Source organism: Myotis davidii, unplaced genomic scaffold, assembly GCF_000327345.1.
Source record: "Myotis davidii unplaced genomic scaffold, ASM32734v1 scaffold577, whole genome shotgun sequence".
Classification (NCBI taxonomy): domain Eukaryota; kingdom Metazoa; phylum Chordata; class Mammalia; order Chiroptera; family Vespertilionidae; genus Myotis; species Myotis davidii.
In genome coordinates this window covers 1,541,562-1,561,125 of record NW_006289082.1, presented here as the reverse complement: position 1 = coordinate 1,561,125, position 19,564 = coordinate 1,541,562, and the positions used below count along the sequence as shown (strand labels likewise).

At 45.2% G+C, this 19,564-nt stretch overlaps 1 protein-coding gene and 1 pseudogene across 1 annotated transcript in view; one reads left to right on the top strand and one right to left on the bottom strand.

Annotated features, from left to right (window-relative positions):
- The window catches only part of CAB39L (calcium binding protein 39 like), a 133,573-nt gene that overhangs the window by 109,019 nt on the left and 4,990 nt on the right, over positions 1-19,564 (bottom strand). The gene's annotated exons all lie outside the window — the stretch shown is intronic.
- Positions 9,269-14,412, top strand: LOC107182717 (annotated as a pseudogene).

Below are 19,564 nucleotides of genomic sequence, written 5' to 3'. Positions count from 1 at the left end.
TGGGGTGGGGGCCCCCACTGGGCTGCCTGGCCAGCCTGGGTGAGGGGCTGAGGGCATTTTCAGGCTGGCCAAGGCCCCCAGCAATGGAAGCTCCCAGCCTCTCCTTTTTTTTAATTCTGGGATTTATTTACCTTCTATAATTGAAACGTTGTTGCCTTTAGTGGAGCTCAGAGCCGGCTGCGACAGGCAGGAAGCTTGGCTTCCTCCATCACTGGAGCAACCAAGCTTCCTGTGGCTTCAGCTCCGTGGCTGCCGGCTGCCATCTTGGTTGGGTTAATTTGCATATAGTCGCTCTGATTGGCTGGTGGGCGTGGCTTAAGGTGTAGCAAAGGTACAGCCAATTTGCATTTTTGTATTTTATTAGTGTAGATGCCAGTGTATCTTTCGAACAAATTCCTTGAAGTTAAATGGTGGGTTGAAGGATAAATGCATACAAAATCTTGCTGGATATTGCCAAATATCCTCCTGGACTTTTATATCCTCACCAGAAATGCCTCAAAGTGTCTGTTTCCTCATAATTTATAGAGCCTATTGTATATTTTTGGATTTTGGTGAGAAAGCCTTTAGTGTAACTATAATTTTTAGCATAGATTTCACTTGCATTTCTCTTTGTATGACTTAAGTTCAACATCTTTTATATGTGTGTCATCTGCATTTCTTTTTTCATGAACTCTATTTTCATCTCTTTAGCCCACTTTCCTATGGGGTTGATAGTCATTTGCCTTGATTTTTAGGTTATTTTCATTGAGATTACCTCTTTGTGGTATAAGTTTAAATATGTCTTTCCACTTTGTCATGGCATTTTCATCATGAAATTTTTGTTAATATAGTGGCATTTAGCATGGTTGTTATTTTTCTCTGGGATTGAATCATAGTTATAAAATCCTTGGCTTACAATTTCATAGACTTCAAATTTGTTCCATAACTGTCTTGTTTGTATGTTGCTGTTGAGAAGTTTGTTGCTAACCTCTTCTTTATGACTGGAAACCCAGAGGAATTTTTCATTATCTTCAAAGTCCAATAGTTTTGCCAGGACATGACTCATAGAGTTGACCATTCTGGACCAACTTTTCAAATACACAACAAGCTTTCTTAATATGTAGATGTAAGTCTTCTGTTACTTCCAGAATGTTTTCATGGATTAAAGTTTAAAGATTAGCTCTACTATTTTTTTTCTTCTTAAGAACTCTAATTTTACATATTGTCTGTATCAATCACTTTCTGTCACTTTTTACCTTTCTTCATTTAATTTTCATTCTTCTGGTTGTCTTTCCTCAATGCCCTTTATATTCAGTCAAATTTATTCTTCTTCAGGTACCTTAAATGTTAGCTTCATTTTCAAAGACGATTTAAAAAAAATTTATTGTTAGCATTATGTCTCCTATTCCCCCCATTTTATCCTCCTCAACCCAGGCTCCACCCCAGGCCTACCTTATACTATTGTCTGTGTCCACAGGCTATGCATATATGCATATGTTCTTTAAAATTTCTTTCTGCTCCACCACCCTCCCCTGTATAATCTGTCATTCAGTTCCATGCATCTATGTCTCTGGACCTATTTTGTTCATTAGATTCTATATATGTGAGATCATATGCTATTTAGCTTTCTCTGATTGGCTTATTTCACTTAGCATAATAATCTCCAGGTCCCTCCATGCTGTCTCAAAGGGTAATAGATCCTTCTTTTTACTGCTTAATAGTATTGTTCTGTAGTTTTCTTTAGCTCTGTAGTTGGATGTTTTGGGGGAGACTTCATCAACTGAAATATTTTGACTCTCATTTTGTTTCCTACTTAAAGTAACTTTACATGGATATTGTCTACCATTTTCTGTTCATTTTGAGTGTTTTTATTTTCCTAAACCAGATAATAGTAGTACATAAACAGGAATGATGGATTTGGAAGAATTAGTGGACTTTTTAGTTCAATAGCACTTTGTGTTGGTATATAAAAGTATAGTGTTTTAAATCAGTGACTCCTTTTGGTTGTGGGGTTGGAGAAAGGATGATCTATCTTCTGTTTCTCCAATTTCTACTACCTCTTCTTTCTCTTTACCACCAAGCCTCTAGGTAACTGATGCCTCTTCCAAGTCATCCTCTTTTCCCATAAGCAGTGCCTTTCTGAAACTGCCTCTTTTGTCCCATGCACTTTCAAGTCCCTTCCTTTTGTTTAACAGCTCTCAAACCTCTTGGTATTTCCCACCTTAGGGTGGAGTTTTCTTTTTCTTGAGTTAATCTGCATTCTATTGACCCTAGCTCATGCTTACCTCTCCTGTTCTGAACAATCTCAACCTCAATTGCCACTTCAGCATAGGTTCCATAGCTTGCTCTGCTACATTTCAGTTTATTTCCATACATACCCATAATTTGATATTGTTAGGCAAGGGTGGTGGTGCTTTTATCTGCTTCCTTTATAGATCTGTATGGTATTTCAAATGTGAGTTGTCAACATCCTACAGAAACCTGGAGTCAATTTTTATATTTTAAATTCATTTTCTAGTTTTATTGCATGTAGTCAGAATTTCGTTTATTTTAGTTTTTGGAACTGAGGTTTTCTTTGTGGTCTAACATACAATTGATTTTTATAACTGTCCCCTGTGCACTTGAAAATATGTATTCTCTATTTGTGGATCTTTAATATAAATACGTGAGAACTACCTTACAATTTATGTACTATGACTAACTTTTTTTTCCACTTAACTGGACTTATTTTTGAGAGGTGTTAAAGTCCCCTTAGCAGGTTTCTATTTCTTCATACATCTTGTAATTTTTATTTTATGAGAGCTGCTGCTATCTCATTTGATAGACATTTCAAAAAAAATATTGTGAATGCAGCCCTTAACCTATAAAATATTCTTCAACTTTTTGAGCTAAATTCTGCCTTGTCTGATACCACAATGATGAACTCTGATTTTTAAAAAGTTGCATTTATCTGATATATCTTTACCCTTCCCTTTATTAAAGTTATTAATTTGCTTTATTATTTATGCTTTATACAGCTGTGTCTTCTGTATACAGCAATCATTATGTTGAGCCCATTGTTTATTAACCTGGTATTCTTGGTGTTGTGATATTTCATGTCCTATTAATTTTTTGTCTGTGTACACACAAGTAAGTATAGAGAATGTGTATATATCACTATGTGGTCTGTTTTATTTGCTCTTTTTAGGAGAGGTTTCTTTTATTTTTATTTATTTATTTTTAAATATATTTTATTGATTTTTTACAGAGAGGAAGGGAGAGAGATAGAGAGCTAGAAACATCGATAAGAGAGACATCGATCAGCTGCCTCCTGCACATCTCCTACTGGGGATGTGCCCGCAACCCAGGTACATGCCCTTGACCAGAATCGAACCTGGGACCTTTCAGTCCGCAAGCCGACGCTCTATCCACTGAGCCAAACCGGTTTCGGCAAGGAGAGGTTTCTTTTAGTGTTTAGTTGTGTATTTTGTTCTTGGGGTTAATTCTATAGTGACATCTTTATGTAATACTGTTCATTCCCTCCCCCTCTTAAGATAGTATTAATTCCCTGCTATTAGCAGTAACAAAATTAGTAACTTTCTATTACATTCTCTCCCCCCCCCCGCCCCTTCTCCCCCCCCCCCCCGCCACCTACTTTTGATCACTGGTATAATTTTTATTAGTGTTTTATATTATATATCAAAGTATGTATACTTAAAGTATGTTTAAGTTTCCATCAATCAGCTTCAAGTACTACCCTTTTCCTCACAACTAATTCTTAAGAGGAAAACCACCACTACACTCTACTTTTCATTTACTCTCTTTTCCCCTCCCATTTTTTTTGTGTAGGTTATGGTATTTCTATCTTGTCAGACTACATAACATTTACATACTTTCTATCATCATTTCCATCTTTTAATCTTAGTGCTACAAAAAACATATTCAATGATCACTACTTGACTTAATGTTAAAGATTCCGAAATCATTTCTTGGTTGTATGAAATCTGTTCTCTAGTATATTCTTCAGGAAGGATTCATAGGAACAATATTCCTTGAATTTTCTCATGTTTATAAATGTTTGTTGATGCCCTGTGAAAGGAAAGAACAGAACTGATAGTTGTGTCCCTAACTCCTTTTCCAAGAAAAAGCCGCAGAATGTATCAGTTACTCAGCCTGCCCTTATCTCAGCCAATGGGAATGCAAGGGAAACTAGCCCAAGGCCAAAAGTATGCTAGCCACCCCCACCCCCAACTCTCTCTCTCTCTCTCTCTCTTTCTCTCTCTCTCTCATCTTGCTGCTGCACCGGCAATGGAGGCAAAGGGACCAAGCCCGGGCCTGAATAAAGGCTCTTTGCTTTTGCATCAGACTCGGCTCCCTAGTGGTCTGTCTTTGGGGGTCTTGAAATCTGGGCATAACACCCTGAATTTTTTAAAAATGTTTTTAGTGATTTCAGAGAGAAAGGGATAGATAGAAAAATCAATGATGAGAATCATTAATTGGCTGCCTTCTGCACACCACCCCACTGGGGATCGAGCCTGCAACCTGGGCATGTGCCCTGACTGGGAATCGAACCTTGATCTCCTGGTTCATATAGGTCAACACTCAATCACTGAGCCATGCCAATTGGACAATGTCCTGAATTTTTGAAAGACAGTCAAAATAGGAAATATTTATTTCCTTGGATATTTTTAAAATATTGCTTAATCATCTGGCATAAAATAGGTTACTGCTAAAAATCTAATCCAATCTGATTTTCTTTCCCAGTTGAATTGATCTTTTTTCCATGGATACAAAAGTTATTTTTGTGTTTCTAAAAAGCACTGTATAAAAATACATCGCAGTGTTAACTGTTCGGGATTGAATTCTCCAGATTCACAGTGTCTTTCAAAATATACAGATTTAAACATTCTCTAACATCAAGTGTTCTTGAATTATAATTCTAATAGCTGTTCTGTCCCATTACTTTAATTTTCATTTTTTTAAATATTTTTTTTAAAGAATAGTTTATTGACTTTTAGAGAGAGAAGGATGAGAGAGAAACATCAATATGAAAGGAATATTGATTGGCTACCTCTTGCATGCCCCCTACTGGGGACTGAGCCCACAAGGCATCTGCTCTAGCCTGGAATCAAATTGGCAACCTTTGGTGCACAGGACACCCAACCAACTAAACAACACTGCCCAGGATTGGCTTATATTTTTTATTGTGAGAACACAAAATTTGTCCTTTTAAGTGCATTTAAGTATGCAATCCGGGGGCATTAAGTATATTCACAATGTTATGTAACCATCACCATTGTGCTTTGATTTACATTTGGGTAACTAATACATATATTTTGGTTCTCTTTGCCTGTCTTGTCAATTTTCCTTTACTTCCTTTAAGGCCTAGTCATCTCATTTCTAAGCTCCTTTAATTTATGATTTGTATGGTTCTTCAAAGGTTTAATCTTTTCCTTAATTTCTTGACTTATTTTGAAATATATTACCATTTTCATCTGTTTTATGGCCACATTTTTTTATGTGTTTTCCTTATATGAAGGTTCATTTTGAAGTTCTTTTCATTTAACTTAATATATAGTTACATCAGAGTCCGTTTTCCCAAATATTTGTGTTATCCTGGACTGAGAGCTTCATTCCTGTGTTATGTATGGACATATTTAATTTTTAAAAATCCATTCTTCAGTTGAGAGAGATTTGGATTGTTTCAAGTTTTTGGTGATTACAAATACAACATTTGCAGAGAAGTGATTATAGGTTTTTGAGAATAAACAAATAATCTTTTCTGTCAGAAAAGGGAGTGTAGGCAGCTGCCATTTTGGTCTGTGTGACTTGGCAACTGCCATTTTGGCTCACGTGACTTGCAGCTCCCCTGTGGGCCACCATTTTGAAACAACAGAGGTCAACCCCTCCTGTTCTCCTTTAGCCAATGGTGCAAGACTGTGAACCTAATCTCCAATCAAGAGTGAGGAACAGATCAGGTGCATCAGGTATAAAAACCTAGTGGACCGCCCACTTGGTGTATGTGCTGCCAGACTCTGTAGGTACCGACCCTTCTGCAGAAGTAAAGATATTTGCCTTGCTGCTTCACTCCCAAGTATGCTTTGTGTTCTACCAGTACCCCCGGTTCTGGGGGCTCACCTAATTTCTAACAGGTTTTCATTTCACATTTCATGAGAAAAGCATATGAAAATAGTGGCACCGCTCTGCCAGCATAGCTCAGTGGTTGAGCATCGACCTATGAACCAGGAGGTCATGGTTTGATTCCCAGTCAGGGCAAGTGCCCAGGTTGTAGGCTCAATCCCCAGTGTGGGGCATGCAGGAGGCAGCTGATCAATGATTCTATCTCATCACTGATGTTTCTAATTCCCCCTCCCTTCCTCTCTGAAATCAATAAAAATATATTTTTTTAAATATTGGCGTCTTATTATGATTTCAAATGCAAATTGAAATCATAATGTGATGCCACTACATATCTCATATAATAAAAAGAAAAACTGATAATGCCATTGCTAGCAGGAAAGGGAAGCTAATGGTGCTCTCTTATTTTGCTGATAAAATTCAACCTAGGAGAGGGACTACTAGGTCATATAATTAGGGTGTTTGTTTTTTTAATCCTCACCTGAGGATATGTTTCCATTCATTTTTACAGAGAGATAGTGTAAATACAAAGTAGTCCCTAGGTCTGCAAGTTATAACAATAGGCCACAAGGTACCAACCTTACTCTTCCCAAATACAAATACAAAAACCTACCAGAACCATCAAAAATTCATGAAATCATAACTGAAATGATGGAATTGTCCCTGTCCAGTGTGGTTCAGTCAGTTGGAGCATAGTCCTGTGCACAAAAGGGTTGTAGGTTCAGTTCCTGGTCAGGGCACAAACCCAGGATGTGGTTCCATTCCGAGTTGGGGTGCGTACAGGGGGCAACTGATCACTGTTTCTCTCTCACACTGATGTTTCTCTCTCTCACTCCCTCTCTAAAATCAAAAGGCATCTTAAGGAGGGGATTTTAAAGAAAAATGATGGAATTGTTACTTAAAGCATATATAAAAAAACCTTTATGAATATTAAGATAGAGAACAAAAATCCTACTCCTATTGTGTTAGGCAATTAGACAGACATGAGTAGAGCAAGGACAATGGGCCGGGTACAAAAGGTCACCAGAGTAGGAAGCCCTAGGTGCCTAGGAAAGGACAATTGAAGGGTGGGACCTTGCTCCCAAGGTTAACTTTCCTCCCTTAGAATATCTCTTGTCCTACAGATTGGAACCCCTGACCTTTCCTCCGGAGAGATATCATCTAGGCCCCAGTTGTATTTCAGCTTCAGGCCCAGAAAGTAACAAAACCAGACCAGCAATCCCATGGATGTCCTCAGGACCAACTGCATTGGATCATGACCCCCTGCCCTGGTGCCAACCAGTCAATCAGTGGAGACCTAGATCCTGAAAGGACATACCCGGAAAGCTGCTGAATAGTTTATTGAGATCTTCCCCTGGGACCTCCCCTAAAATCTCCACCCTTAAAACCCTTAGGACAGAGGACCCAGTGAGCTCTCCTTCCAGGGAACATACTCTTGCCTTTCCCTCTGCACTCCCCACCCCAGGCTCTTTACCAGCTTCCTCACTCCTAAGCTTGAAGGGCCCTTCCTTTGCCTCTATAACTTGTTTCCTAAGCCCATTTCTTCTAGGAATTACTTTTTCTACTTCTGTGATTAACCAAGTAAATGTTCTCTTATAGTTTGGGTCTTGGCTCTGAATGCTTTCCTCACCAGAACTCAAGTACCAAGGTTGCTAAACCCAGGTCCAGTCTGATCCCACCAGTGTAATACCTGGTGCAGTTCCCACTGCCTACAACACTACCACCACTTACAAATAGTCTATATGCCCTACCATAATACATTTTGTTGTTGTAAATTCTCACCCAAGGATATTTTTCCATTGATTTTTGGGAAGAGTGGAAGAGAGAGGGAAAGACAGAGAAACACAGATGTGAGAGAAAAATTGATTGGCTGCCTCCTGCACAAGCCCTGACCGAGGAGGAGCCTGCAACCAAGGTACGTGCCCTTGACCGGAATCTAACTCGGGACTCTTTGGTCAGCAGGTCAACACTCTATCCACTGAGCCAAACCGGATAGGGCCTACCCTAATACAATTTAACCTTTAATGTAAGCATGCAGCATATAATGGCAGGAAGTGAAGCAGCCATCTTGGTCCATAAGATGCAGCTGCATAATGAGGATGGCAGAGGAACAGATTAGAGGGAGCTTAGGTCTCTGACAACTTTTTGTAGCAAAGCTACTTCATTAGTTCATTCTTTTACACATGGAAGAAATACATTTTTAATATTTAAAAATACTTTTCTTTTCTCAGTCACAGCAGCCAAATCTGTATCTTAACTAATACAAATTCCAAGTTGAGGAATGTGGACCTTGTCAATAATACAGTGTCATATAAGTGTGTGTTTTTAATTGATTTGATAAAGAGAGGAAGAGAAATATCAATCGGCTGCCTCCAAAACATACTAGTTGAAAGGGCGAGGGCTATGCCCTCCATCTTGCCCCGTATCCTCCATGTTGGGGCAGCAGCCATGTGCTCAGGAAAGTACCTTCTTCCAGAAGCCCAGGCCTCTGCTGGCCACGCCCGGAATCTTTTTAAACTAACCAATGACAATCAGGGGATGTGCGCACCATGGATATGACCACATCCTGTGTAACAAGACCCGACTTGCACCTAGCCAATCGGCAGGGCCCACAGTCATCTCTCCTCCCCTCACTCCACCCCCCTATTAAAACCCCATTTTTTCCCACGGGCAGTCTCTCTCGTCTCGCCGTTGCATCGGTGGAGGCTGGGAGCCAGACCTGGGTCTGTGATAATAATAAAAGACTCTTTGCTTTTGCATCAGACACGGCTGGCTCCCTGGTGTGGTCTATTAGGGATCTTGAAATCTGGGCATAACATTTGGGGGCTCGTCCGATATCCCCAAGACCCTCAAGGGACCCCGATCGGGAGTTTGACTGACCATGGTAAGTGTCTGTGTTGTTGTGTGTTCTGTTCTGTGTGAGCTCGCTTCTGAAATCTGTAAATGCCCGTAAAGATCTAAGTGGACACACTGTGGGATCACGGGTGGGAGGAGTTGGGGGACGCCTCGATCCTCCATCTGGAGGGGTGTAGTTTTGCTTCCGGGAGTCGGAAGGTCTGTGGAAACCCCTCAATCTGAGAAAGGTGGGTCGCTCCCGCTGGTTGGCACACAGCCATCGTCGCTTTCGGTTTTTGCTTCTATGGAGTTGGAGAATTGTTTTGGTTTCGCTTCCATGGAGTTGGAACACTGTATTCTCGGGCCCCTTAGTTGTTTGTGTTTGTGCTTTTTCGGCTTTATTTTGTGGACTTACTGGACGGACATTATGGGACAGACTCAAACTACTCCTTTAAGCATTATGGTCAATCATTTTAAAGAGGTAAAGAGCCAGCAACCTCAGTGTGGAGGTCCGGAAGGACCAGTGGCAGACTTTTTGTTCCAGGGAGTGGCCGACTTTTAATGTCGGGTGGTTGCCGGAGGGGACTTTCGATCTCCCCACGCTCCGCCGGGATAGGGACGTCATCTCCCAACCCAAAGAGGGACATCCTGGTCAACTCTCTTACATTGTTACTTGGCAGGACCTCGTGGAAAACCAACCATCTTGGCTTAGGCCCTTCCTACCTCCATACCCTCCGGAGCCGGAACCCATTCTTGCCTTGCAGGAAGTGGAGGAGGAGAAGAAAGCCATCTTGCCGTCAGCTCCAGCTCCCCACTACCTGGTTTTGCAGGGGGGAACTGGATAAGAGTTAATTTTTCCTCCCCCGTATCATTTCCACAGGATGCTGAAGAGATTCGATCCTGCCCCGTCGCGGGAAGCTGACGCAGTTCCAGGAATGGCTGGGGGCGGAGTTCTGGGAATGGCTGGGGGTGGAGTTATGGGAGTGGTTGGGGGCGGAGTTATGGGAGTGGCCGCGGTTCCGGCAGGAGGCCCGCCTCTCACCCGGCAGAGAGCTCAGCGGGAACTGTCTGTCACAGCACCTGACTCCACTATCAAGACCCTGCCCTTACGAGCCGCTGGACCCCCGGATGCGGATGGCAACCAGCCCATTATTGGCCTTTTGCAACCAGCAACCTCTATAACTGGAAGGCACAGAACCCTAAGTTCTCCGAAAAGCCGGGGAGACTTATTGACTTGCTAGATTCTGTTCTTTTCACCCATCAGCCCACATGGGATGACTGTCAGCAGCTTTTACAGGTTCTGTTCACGACGGAAGAGAGAGAAAGGATCCTCAATGAGGCCCGGAAGACGGTTGCTGGTGTAGACGGAAACCCAACCACAAACCAGGCCCAGATAGATGTCTCTTTTCCCTTAACTAGGCCTGAATGGGGTTTCAACATGGCAGAAGGTAAGGAGAGGCTTTTGGTCTACCACCAGACTCTAATGGGGGGTCTCCACAGGGCTGCTAGAAAGCCCAATTTGACCAAGGTAGGGAACGTACAGCAGGAAAGAGACAAGTCTCCAGCTGCCTTTCTAGAGCGGATCATGGAGGCATATCGCACCTATACCCCCAGGGATCCAGAAGCCCCTGAAAATAAGGCAGCTGTAATCATGAGTTTTATAAACCAGTCAGCCACGGACATTAGAAAGAAACTGCAGAGAATAGATAGGTTAGGAGAAAAGAGTTTACAGGATTTACTGGTAGTGGCAGAGAAGGTGTTCAATAACTGAAAGCCCCCTGAGGGTAGGCAAGCCCGTGCCATGGTGGCTGCCAGTGACAAGCAGACCCGAAACCTGGCCAAGATTCTGCTAGCCACCACCACGGAGTCCCCTGAGGAGCGGACCGACCACCTTCGCCAGCTTGCCGTTGGCCAAGAAAGAGGTAAGGGGACTGCCCAGGGCGGGAAAAAGAAGCTGCAACGGAACCAATGTGTTTACTGCAAAGAGATAGGGCACTGGGTCCAAGAATGCCCAAAGAAGGCCGGTAAAAAGGAAAACAAGATGGAACGGGTGGAGGTCTTGGAGCTGGAAGGACTGAGTGATTAGGGGAGTCGGGGTTCGGACCCCCTCCCCGAGCCCAGGGTAACTCTTCAAGTGGAGGGGACCCCTGTTGACTTCCTTGTCGACACTGGAGCACAACATTTGGTTCTCCGCACTCCTCAGGGGAAGCTAGCTAATAAAAAGTCCTGGGTGCAAGGGGCAACTGGCATGAGCTAGTATTCATGGGCCACCCGAAGAACAGCAGATCTAGGAACGGGTCGGGTATCCCATTCCTTCATGGTAATACCAGAATGCCCCTACTCCCTATTAGGACGGGACTTGCTAACCAAGATTGGAGCCCAAATAACTTTCAGACAAGGGGGGCCTCAGTCACCGATGGCAAAGGCCACCCCATCCAGGCTCTGACTCTAAGACTGGAGGATGAGTACCGCCTCCACCAGAAGGCATCCCCAGTAGAGAACAACATGGACAGATGGCTACAAGAATTCCCCACAGCTTGGGCAGAGAAGGGGGTGGGTAGGACTAGCCGCTCACAGGACCCCAATCCTAGTAGAGCTAAAACCAGGAGAAGGCCCAGTAAGGATCAAGCAGTACCCTATGTCTCAGGCGGCCCGGAAGGGAATCCAGCCTCACATCTGGAAACTGCGAAGCCTAGGGGTACTAGTTCCCTGTCAATCTGCCTGGAGTTTTCATTTCAAACGGGTCGGATCCAGCCCGAGGGCCGTAGTTTGCTCACGGCTGCTCTAGAGTCGGTATACTGTATTAGACTTGAAGGATGCCAACCCCTGTTTGCCTTCGAATGGCACGACCCAGAGGAAGGCTACAGTGGACAATTAACTTGGACGCCATTGCCCCAAGGGTTCAAGAATTCACCCACCATCTTTGACGAGGCGCTGCATGAAGACCTCGGTGAGTACAGGAGAGAACACCCCAGTCTCACCCTCCTTCAGTACGTAGATGACATCCTGATTGCTGCCGATACCACCAAAGATTGTGAGCGAGGGACCAAAGATCTGCTGGCCACCCTAGGAACCTTAGGGTACTGGGCCTCTGCGAGGAAGGCTCAGATATGCCAAGAAAGGGTGAGTTACCTGGGATACATGCTGGAGGGTGGACAGCGGCGGTTGTCAGACGCTAGGAAAGAGACAGTCTTGAAAATCCCTACTGCCACCTCCTGGAGGGAGGTGAGGGAATTCCTAGGATCGGCTGGCTATTGCCGCCTCTGGATACCAAGTTTTGCTGATCGCCAGGCGAGATCGCCAGGCCCCTATATGAAGCCACCAAGGAGGGAAAGGCCTTTAAATGGACTGAGACAGAAGAAATTGCCTTTAATCAGATAAAGAAAGCTCTTTTGGCTGCTCCAGCCCTGGGCCTACCAGACATTACAAAACCCTTTCGCCTCTTTGTAGACGAGCGCAAAGGAGTAGCAAAAGGGGTTTTAACCCAGGCTTTACGCCCCTGGAGTCACCCAGTAGCGTATTTGTCTAAAAAGCTGGATCCCATAGCCGCCGGCTGGTCACCATGCCTAAGAATCATTGCGGCAACCGTGCTCTTATTCAAGGATGCCGACAAACTGACCCTGGGACAGGAGATCTGGATCACAACCCTGCATGCCATTGAGGGGGTCCTAAAACAGCCTCCCGATAGGTGGATGAGCAATGCTCGCATGACCCACTATCAAAGCTTGCTGCTCAACCCCCCTAGAGTACGGTTCCATCCCAGTGCAGCCCTCAACCCTGCTACCTGACCCTGACCTAGATGCCCCACTACATGACTGTGCAGGAATCCTGGAGCAGGTACATGGACTTCGGAAGGACTTGACCGATCGGCCCCTCCCAGATGCAGAGGCCACCTGGTTCACAGATGGAAGCAGCTTTGTGCGGGCGGTGCAGGTACGTGGGTGCAGCGGTGGTCACCAACACGAACACCGTGTGGGCGGAGGCTCTGTCCCCTGGGACGTCAGCTCAGCGAGCAGAACTCATTGCACTCATCAAGGCACTAACACTGGGGGCTGGGAAACGGCTTAACATTTACACAGACAGCCGTTATGCATTTGCTACAGCTCGTGTTCACAGGGCAATCTACCAGGAGAGAGGGCTGTTGACAGCAGAGGGACTGACAATAAAAAATAAGCAGGAAATCCTCGACCTGCTTGTGGCCTTCTGGCTTCCCGCGAAGCTAGCCATTATCCACTGCCAAGGGCACCAGAAGGCAGATGACCCAGTGGCAAGAGGTAACCAAAGGGCTGATCAGGCAGCCAAGGCAGCAGCCTTCACCTCGGTCCCCACTATGGCCTTACAACTACCAGACCCCGGGGACCCAGTTCTACCAGCCTAGCCCAGGTACTCTCAGGAAGAGCTGCAGCGGATCAGGAAGCTTCCCCTCGCCCAGGAGGTGAGGGGATGGTGGTACACCTCAGACAAGAAACTTATACTGCCAGACCGGCTCGTGGACATGGTATTAGAACACATGCACTGATCCACTCACCTGGGAACCTAGAAAATGAAGGACTTAATCCGACATGCCAGGATCAAGATTCACCAGCAGAATACCAAGATAGATCAGGTTGTGTCTGCCTGCAAGACCTGTCAACTCACAAATGCGAGGGTCGGATCAAATGAAAAAGGGACCAGGCCCAGAGGCACCAAACCGGGAGCACAATGGGAGGTAGACTTCACTGAAATTAAACCAGGGAAGTATGGTTATAAATATCTTTTAGTATTCATAGACACCTTCTCTGGCTGGGTAGAGACATACCCAACCAAGCATGAAACAGCTAGGATGGTGGCCAAGAAGCTGCTGGACGACATCTTACCCAGGTATGGTCTTCCTGCTATGATAGGGTCCGACAACCGGCCAGCCTTTATTTCACAGGTTAACGCAGGTAGTAACTAGGGCTATTGGGGCAAATTGGAAATTACATTGTGCTTATAGACCCCAGAGTTCAGGTCAGGTAGAAAGAATGAACAGAACTCTAAAAGAGACCCTTACCAAATTAACCATGGAGACTGGCGGGGACTGGGTGGCTCTCCTACCGTATGCCCTTTACCGGGTAAGGAACTCCCCATACACCCTGGGCTTTACTCCCAATGAAATCATGTTTGGCAGGCCACCCCCTATCATTCCTAACCTTAAAGCTGACTTTCTTGCTGAATTTGAAAATCAAGAACTATCTCTTCCCTTGAGAGGGTTCCAGAGGGCGCACGAGGACATTTGGCTGTGCCTCCGCGCCATCTACAAGACCAGCCCAACCCCAACTCCTTATCAACACAGACCAGGAGATTGGGTCTACGTCAGAAGGCACCACTGAGAGACCCTTGAGCCATGCTGGAAGGGTCCCTACACTGTGGTGCTGACGACCCCCACCACTCTCAAGGTAGACAGCGTCGCGACCTGGATCCATCACACTCACATCCGGTCAGCGGACCCATCCATGATCCGGAAAGACTTCATCACCAAATGGAGCATCGATCGAGATCAACGCAACCTGCTCAAGCTCAAGCTATGGCGTGCTTGACCTGCCTGATGCTGGTAACATTAAACAGACTTAGATAATGCCTGCATCTTCATGAACATGGCTCCAAAAAGACAAGGACAATTCACAGGAAGGTCAGGAATAGACTTTAGTATCACATATTTAGTAGCAGAAGATTTGGCTGCCTGAAGCGTCCATGATGCCAATAATATGTTTCATTGTATTGATATGTTGTATTAACCTTTAATTCTCTTACAGGTTTAAATGTAGCTGTAGCTGTGGACCGGTGATGGTCTAGTCCTTAGTAGTCTTTGAGAATAACTGGCAAGTGTCCAGTCTCCCACACTGAGGGATATTGTTATAGCTATGTATGTTGGCTATCCTCGAAGGGGACTGTGTGGGGTGAACCCCAAAAGTAAAAAGTGTCTAGCTGTCAAGAGGGCAGGTGCCCAACTCAGCAGGGAAGGGTGCCCATCAGGTTTTGGTCTCTGTTGAGAGACAGTTAACGGTTGGCAGCCTGCACACTGTCTTGCAGGCCTGTGTAACCATGCCCATGTCAGGGGTAGTAAAGCTGGAAAAAGCCTGTTTAGAATAGGTCTGGGGCATGGTTATGTATAAAAAGAAGGTTTTATGCCAACAGTTACTGTTCTGTTATAAATCCATGAAAAGGAATTAACAAGGCAGATCAGTATGTTTTTCTCCTTATGTAATTCTCCGAAATCTGGCAATGCAAAATAAGTCATGGCAATACATTTCTTTGCATATATTCAATAAGACTGGTTCCTAATAGTGGTTTTATTAAAAAAAAAACTTTGACTGGAATATCATGTTTTAAAGAGCCCTGTCCAAGCTCTAAAGACTTGGAGCCTAGAGCGTGGGCTCAGGTGGAGTTGCCACAGATACTGCAGGCAGGCCTGATGGCAACTGGACGGCTTGGCTTCCTGGCCTACGGGGCACATTAAGATTTAACCGTGAGATTCCAGCAAAGGTAGTCAGTTACCATTCTTGTTGTGTTTATGCAAACATCAGGACAGTAGATAAATTAATCTTAATTTGGCTTTTTGATAGCCAGGGAGGAATTTTAAGAAGAAAAATCCTATTTCAATAAATGTTATTAAAGCTAAAAATGAATTCAGTTGATAGTTCTGTGTACCCAATATGGGCCTCTAGCAACGGTGAAATAGAAATGCAGTCCGTCTCATGATTGAGCCGGAAGTTCCAAGACAAAGGGGGGAATGAAAGTGCGAGGGCTATGCCCTCCATCTTGCCCCGTATCCTCCATGTTGGGGCAGCAGCCATGTGCTCAGGAAAGTACCTTCTTCTCAGAAGCCCAGGCCTCTGCTGGCCACGCCCGGAATCTTTTTAAACTAACCAATGACAATCAGGGGACGTGCGCACCATGGATATGACCACATCCTGTGTAACAAGACCCGACTTGCACCTAGCCAATCGGCAGGGCCCACAGTCATCTCTCCTCCCTTCACTCCACCCCCCTATTAAAACCCCATTTTTTCCCACGGAGAGTCTCTCTCGTCTCGCCGTTGCATCGGTGGAGGCTGGGAGCCAGACCTGGGTCTGTGATAACTCTTTGCTTTTGCATCGGACATGGCTGGCTCCCTGGTGTGGTCTATTGGGGATCTTGAAATCTGGGCATAACACTAGTATGTGTCCAAACCGGGGAATCAAACCCATAACTTGGCTTTGTGCTCTTACCGGAATTAAACCAACCATCTTTTGGTGTGCAGAACAACGCTTCAACCAAATAAGCCACACTGGATGGAACTCATATAAGTGTTTTTAAGAAAAAGGGCCTACTGTGATGAATTGAATGTCAGTAAAAAATTTTAACAAGGATGGGGTCAAGGATAGGTAACCAGGCATAACTCCAAGTCTCCCACTCCCAGACAGCATCAAGGTCCTGATTAGACCCTTGTAACTGTAAATCAAGGACATTTGTGTTTTCTGGGGATAAAAGCCTGTGGCAGTCACTGGCCAGTTTCAATAAATCCTCGCCTGCTGTTTAAGACCTAATTGGAGTTGGTGGTCTTATTCTCGCGAATGTTGGTCCACAACACTACAGCCTGCTTGGATCAGTGGATGAGTGTTGACCTATGAACCAGGAAGTCACAGTTTGATTCCTGGTCAGGGCACATGCCCAGGTTACAAGCTTGCAGGAGGCAGCTGATCAATGACTCTCTCTCATCACTGGCTTTTCTATCTCTCTCCCTTCCTCTCTGAAATAAATACACACACACACACACACACACACACAACAAAGGGCCTAAATTAGGGCAGTAGCAATGAGAGCAGAAAATTGAGAAGAAAAGCCTTTTTGGAGGATGAAGCAACAGATTATACTAGTATAGTTGGGCAAAAGGAAGAAGTAACAATTCCAAGCTTTAAATCTGAGCCACTTAACCAAGATAGGAAACATAAGAGGAAGTGTTGTATACAAATTAAGTTGATTTAAGGGTCCAAAGGCTTTGAGTAATGTGTGTTAAGTACTTGAGAGACAAAATTAACATACAAATGAGATCACAAAAGGGAGCAGTCACATAATAAAGGCAATCTTTTAATGTTTCAATTCCTTCATCTTTTTAAAACGCTAAACATATAATACTTTGAATGTTTCCCCTTTAACCGTTTGGCTGCTGATGTATTTTTTCGGACATATGCTAAAACTGCGGCACTATTTGCGCGTGTATGGGAAAAAATGTAAAACACTTTTTATACAATAAACTCAATTGTATTGCTTTGCAACAACAAAATTTAAAAATGCCATTGTTTACATAAATTTGTTTTAAATAAGAAGAGCACGATAGCGCTCCTTAGCAGTCAAACGGTTAAGTGAAGTAACCTGAATGTCCTACAAGTTTATCTCACAAACATTTTCAGGAACTAAGGGACATCCTCATGATTCAGGAATTCAATCAATTTCATTGATCAACTGAACAGCACAAAGTACAGTGGTCATTTGGACCTTTACATTGTTTTAAATCATTTAAAGTTTTTAGTTACATTGTTTAATTTGTCCCCATAATAGACCATACCAGTTCAAAACCACAAAGTGATGGCAAAATGCACAAAATTAATGAATGACATATACTAGTATATGATCAAAACTTGCCCTGGCTGATGTGGCTCAGCTGGTTAGAGCATCAGCCTGTACATCAAAAATTAAAAGGTAATGGGTTTGACAGGCTCAATTCCTGGTCAGAGCACATAGCCAAGGTCAGGGCACATGGGGAAGCAATGGATTGCTATTTCTCTTTTACATAAATATTTTTCTTTCTCCCTTCCTCTTGCTCTCTCAAATCAATAAAAAACATATCCTCGGATAAGTATTTAAGTTAAATATATATACGCACACACACACACACACACACACAATAATAAAGAGCTGATATGCTAATGGTCGATACACCATAACAGTAATAACCAGGTCATTAGCATATTAGCTGGGGCGTTGCTCCGGAGACTGGGCTGAATTGGGGAGGCAGGACCATCCTGTCCCAGGGAGGGCAGGGGTGAGAACACATAGCGCCCCCATCATCAGTCCTTCACCACCCACTGCTCGCACTATGAGTGCCCTGTGGCCCACCTGCCAGGGGAAGGAGCACAGCGCGGCAGGCGGGAGGCTTCCACGCTCTTCTCTGGAGACCATGACAGGACAGAGCCTCCGCATTGCCCCTGAGACAGGGCGGAAGCCAGGAGGCGCCCAGGGAAGGCGGGACCAGCCCTAGGCGACAGGAGGGACTGAGGGAAGGGTTTGACGTGGCCAGAGAAGGTCAGAGGGTTTGGGGGCTGGGCCAGGTGTGTTGGAGCTGTGCATGGAGAGGTTCCTGTGTCAAGGCAGGGTGGTGCCACGCCATTTCAAATGGCGCTGGGCTCCTAGTACATTAATAAAAGTGTAATATGCTAATTAGGACGGACTCTTCCAGACCTCCATCCAGACAAAGCCACAGTGGCTGTGAGACCCCGGGGCTCAAGGGTGCCTGAGCCCAAGGCTGCCTGAGCCCCGGGCCTTGAAGCCACTGTGGCTCAGGCAGCCTTGAGCCCTGGAAGCTGCCAGGCCTGGGGCTCAGGCAGTGAGGCTCGGGGCTCAGGCCTCGTAGCCACCTTGGCCGGCCGTGGCAGCAGACAGGAGGAGGGGGCCTAAACCATCAGTAGGACATCACCTGAGGGCTCCGGGACTGTGAGAGGGAGGCAGCTGGGCTGAGGGGCCCCTCCCCCCTAGTGCACGAATCTTCTAATCTAATAAAAAACATACATGCAAATTGACTGTACCTTCACTATGCCTTAAGCCACAGCTACCAGGCAATCAGAGCGACTATATGCAAATTAACCCAACCAAGATGGCAGCCAGCAGCCACAGAGCTGGAGTGAACAGGAGGCTTGGTTGCTCCAGTGATGGAGGAAGCCAAGCTTCCCGCCTGCTGCGGCCGGCTCTGAGGTCCAGCTGGCCCCACCCAAGCACCAGGCCTCTATCCTATATAATAAAAGGGTAATATGCAAATTGATCCTAACAGCAGAATGACTAGGAATGACTGGTCACTATGACACACACTGACCACCAGGGGGCAGAAACTCAATGCAGGGGATGCCCCTGGTGGCCAGTTGGCTCCCACAGGGGGAGCTCTGCTTAGCCACAAGCCAGGCTGATGGCTGCCAGTACAGCGGTGGTGGTGGGAGCCTCTCCCATCTCCTCAGCAGCACTAAGGATGTCAGACTGCGGCTTAGGCCTGCTCCCCACTGGCAAGTAGACATCCCCTGAGGGCTGCCGGGCTGCCAGAGGGATGTCTGATTGCCAGCTTAGGCCCAATCCCCTGGGGAGCAGGCCTAAGACTGCAGGTGGTCATCCCCCAAGGGGTTCCAGACTGCGAGAGGGCACAGGCCGGGCTGAGGGAACCCTCACCCCCCGCCCCGCCGAGTGCACAAATTTTTGTGCATCGGGCCTCTAGTATATATATAAAACTCTGTTGTAGGCATCAGGAATGGCATCAGGTGTTAGATCAGTGGGGTCAGACCAGACTTGGGTTCAGCAACCTCAGTATTTGAATTCTAGCTAGGAAAGAATTCAGAGCCAAGACCCAAACTGTAAGAGAATATTTACTTGG